General features: G+C 35.4%; 1 long non-coding RNA gene across 1 annotated transcript; it reads left to right on the top strand.

The window, feature by feature from the left end:
* Positions 1–826: 826 nt before the first annotated feature.
* Positions 827–1197, top strand: LOC122022650. The gene is made up of 3 exons (XR_006123051.1): positions 827–913; positions 987–1089; positions 1163–1197. It is a non-coding gene; the product is annotated as an uncharacterized LOC122022650 (long non-coding RNA).
* The last annotated feature ends 3363 nt before the right edge of the window (positions 1198–4560 follow it).

Below are 4560 nucleotides of genomic sequence, written 5' to 3'. Positions count from 1 at the left end.
ACTCTATTGTCAAAGCGGCCACGGCAGCTGGTCCTGCCGTGGTGAATATATGTCTTACTGAAGGTGAAAGGACTTTATTGTGTCTTCAGATTTCCTCAATATGTGGATTTTTTTTAGGTGTATTCGTTTGAACGATGAGCTTTTTCCAATACTTCTTTTCAGATGTATATGGTCCTATGCCTATAATGGGTATAGGTTCTGGCACTATCATTGATCCTGATGGGACGATCTTGACCTGTGCAGACTTTTCTAGTAGGCAAGTGATCTCAAAAGGCAAAGTGAGTATGCAAACCTACAACTTAGTTATTCATCTCGATGAAGAAATGCGCTTAGAACTGGATGAGGACTGAGAATTTGAATTTGCAAGTTATATCCAGTTGGACTTGGTTACAAATACTATCTGGGTGAAGTTACAAGCAATTAGATTTCATCATGTAGACTAATAAAGATTGTGACTCATGTCTTAGTCCACCTTTGTAGGGCGGAAATTGTAGAAGATTGCAAGATGCATATCGGTCTTTTTGAAGTTTCCTTGGTTAGCTTGCTGTCATTCAAGTTTGAAAGATGTTCTCCTAACTCAGTCTGGTTCATATCTGACTATGCTAAGTTTGCTTGAGATGATGAGATGTAATAGTCCTGGACCATATCTTTAAGTTTCCTGGACCATATAAGGGAAGCTTGGTCTACCATCCTTATTCCTGGACCAAGGTAACTTCTTCTTCTTGATCAGTAATTGAGGAAGCAATATGATACATGCTTTTGTCCTGTCTGCGTGAAAACATTCGTGCAGGTAGCCAACATTATCTTTGTAGATTCCCCGTTGGGTTCTGGATTCTCATACTCAAGAAAATATGAAGGGTATGATGCCAACGATACTATTTGGTCCGAACAGGCTTCTAAGTTTCTTTTACAGGTGGGAAAGATCATATATATTCCTGATGTAATTACTGTAAGTGCCTTAAATATGTAATCTTTCACTTTTGCAGTGGCTTGTTGAGCACCCACAGTTCATCTCCAATCCCCTCTACATTGCTGGGGATTCATATGCTAGAAAAATTATACCTATGGTGGCCAAAAGAATATTGGATGGTAACTCTACTTTTAATGTAAACTATTGATGAGGGTGTTAATTTACATGCCATTTTCATTTACTGTAATTCAGGTATTGATGAAGGGAAAGAACCATTACTTAACCTCCAGGTAAATTGCTTGAATTGATGGGCCACTGGCAATAAAGGGAAAGAATCTAATTTTGATCTTTAAATTATGTCATAGTTTATATGAAAGAAAAAGTCTTTGCAATAAAATTGGTATTTTAGTAGATCAGTCCACCCAGTGTGTAAGTTGAAGAACTAGGTTCGATTTCCCTTTTTCAATGGTTCCATGTTGATCGTTATATTCTGATATTTTCCTCTGGTGAAATAAGTTCTGTTTTTATTTATTTATTTATTTTCTTTACCTTCATCGATGTTTATCCAACGTAGCTCGCATGGTTGTTCCCAATGACTAATAGAGATCGAGACAGTTTCAAGTTTGTTCCTTTTTTTATTATTATTGTTTGATCAGAAGGATGAGCGACAGAGAGGAAAAAACGCACAAGAGAAAGCGTTCAGAGAATAAATCAAGTTCTGTTAAAGATACGAGTGATGATAATGATTCATCTTTCGAAGTTCATGCGGAATCAGCGTCGGCAACTCATGTGCATTGCACTGATCAAGAAGATGAAAAGATTAATGATTCGATGAGGGACAAAGACAACTTGGTGAGAAAACTAAAACTTTCTTGACTTATAACCTATGTTTATTCAACTTCCTGACTAGCATGCATTTTACTTGATTTACATTAAGTTAGCAACACTTCTTGCAAAATAAATCCTATTTCTTAAGCTGTTTGTTTGGTACTATTTAATTTGGTGCATTTATCTGTGATCTGTATATCTGTAGTTGTAGAATATACATATATGCATGCCGATAAGATATTATTTCTTATTATGATGAAAGAAATGTTGGAGTTGAGGCTGCACTTGCACCATTTGTTTGGATCAACACAATTGCTCTAGTATTGATCACAATTCCTACTCTGTCTTTTATTTAAAACAATTTTGGTGTTGCAGTTTGGTTTTAGTTTCTAAAGCATCTATTACAGTTCTCTTGCATTTCCTCCTAACTGCCTCGATCGAGTCTTTGGTTCCAGCTAGGCTATCAGCTCTTATAGTTCATGAACTCTGTCAACTCAATATACGATCATCATTGATTCTCACAGCATGGGAATCATATCAGATGACTTCTTTGGGGTAATCTTAGTAGATCAACTAGGACGAATTTCTCAAAATGATCTTTGGTATCACTTCACGAATTGTTATTTAGTTATTATTTTTTTCCAATTAATTATATTTTGTTCTTTAAGATCATATAATTTATGTGTGTTCACAGTTCACAAAAGCGTAGTACTCTCAAGAAGAAATTGATGAAGTGCGCTCTGAGATAACAGAATGCATACAAGATCATATTTATGAATAGGTATATACATGAGTTCATCTTATTGCATTTGACAATAATAATATTCAGTTAAATTGAATACATGCTGCTTATACTTGATTGCACTTGATTTGGAGATATCTGTCTCTGAGTCCATTTACCAAATCCAATCGGCATGACTAAACTGCACACATGAGTTCACAAAACTGCACAGGATGTTACAGATGAGAAACGTAGCAGAAGAGCAGATTAGATGGCGTTTAGGTGAAGTTCATATTAATTTCTGGTTTGATACATGGTTAGATGCAGGTCCTTTGTTAAATCCCTCAGTCTCATCATTAAATCTTGGGCTTTTATGTTCTTTACTAGTTCTATCTATGTGATTTCCATGATCTAATTAGCGGTATCCTCTATGATGTTGTCGGAAGTTTGGATTGCTCTTTTCTACTCTCTATTCCGTGTAAAAACTAAATAAACCATCTCTATGCTTTTGCATGATTGTCGGAGAATTTTATTCGAATATGAATTGGGGAAAATGCTAATATAGTTAGGAATTTTGATTCGTGCTAGAAGTTAGGCCGTTTACTGAGTCTATTTGAGTATCAAGAGAGTAGATCCTTATGATAATTGTGGGTTGATCAATTTGCTTGCTCTGTGAATTTAAATTAGTAAAGCTTGTTTGTTTAATTCTCTGTGTGCTGCTTTGTTGCTTCAGCCCTTGTTTGTATTTGTGATTTTGTATGCTCCGGAAATAAGTTGGAACTTGATTTTTCATGTCTAATTTAGCTAGATTCTATAATGCTTTTTTGATGCTCGATGATAGAACCAGAATCTGGTTGTTGCTCTAAGCCATTGCTTGCTCTGTGAATTTAGCTAGATTCTATATGCTTCAAATTGGATAGAATTTTTTTGGTATATGTAAAGTTGATAGGTTTGGTTTACCATACTTAAGAGTTACTTGTAAAGCCATATAGCTGGTCTTTTAAGACATACTACTCTGAGTTTTTGTAAAACTGTAATAAGGTCAGGTACGTGTGAAATTTCCAAGAGATCCATTTTTATGCCATTTACTCCTGGGAAATGAATTAACTTGCAATCATATGCTGCAGTTTCTGTGAAAGGAGAAGAAAAGAGAAGCTAGGAGGGAGGAGAAACCAGAAAAGGCTGCAGTTTAGAAGATGCACAGGCTGTTTAGAAGATGCACAAGTAGAGAAGACGTGCTCCAACAAAACATGATATTTTGGACTATATGTGTGATATATATAAACTTTTGGCTGTGTAAACTTTTGTGATGTTTGAATGTTGATGTTTGGTACTTTTGTGATGTTTGAATGTTGGAATATTTGCATTGTAAATATTGATTATGTAGGTTTTTTATCAATGAAATTTGCACTGGATGTTTTTTATAAACCATTGAGTAGTAAAAGATTAATAAGTTTTTTATTTATTGTCAAAATGTTGTATATTGTACCCAAAGACATCAGTTTAAATATGTCAAACTGTTGTCAATGGCGTTAAAAGACAATAGTGACAAACTGATGTTATTTAACATCGTTGCCTAAAAAGACAACGGTTTTTAACCGTTGTCAAACCGATGTCGTTGGCTAAAAAGACAACGCTTTTTAGCCGTTGTCGTAGACAGTTCAAAACTGTTGTTGAAGAGCCTAGGCATACGCTCAAAGACAACAGTGAAAAACTGTTGTCTTTGTAGGAAAAGACAACAGTTTTTCACCGTTGTTAAAATGTTGTCTTTGCCTTCGCAGACAACGGTTAAAAACTGTTGTCGTTTGCCACCCCTTTTAACAACACAGCCTTTAACAACAGTTAAAAATGGCCTACGACAACGGTGAAAAACCGTTGTTGTATGTCTTTTTTCTTGTAGTGTTCTTATTATGAGTGTGTTAATCTCCCTGTGTTTAAGATGTCGAATGTCCACTAATTAAGTGAGTTACTGACAACTCATTTAATTAATATCTTAGTCCAAGAGTAGTACCACTCAACCTTATCGTCATATCGGACTAAGTCCACCTGTAGGGTTTAACATGACAATCTTTATGAGCTCCTCTTGGGGACATTATCATCC

Source organism: Zingiber officinale, chromosome 9B (assembly GCF_018446385.1).
Source record: "Zingiber officinale cultivar Zhangliang chromosome 9B, Zo_v1.1, whole genome shotgun sequence".
NCBI lineage: Eukaryota > Viridiplantae > Streptophyta > Magnoliopsida > Zingiberales > Zingiberaceae > Zingiber > Zingiber officinale.
This window is presented reverse-complemented; position numbering and strand designations above follow the sequence as displayed.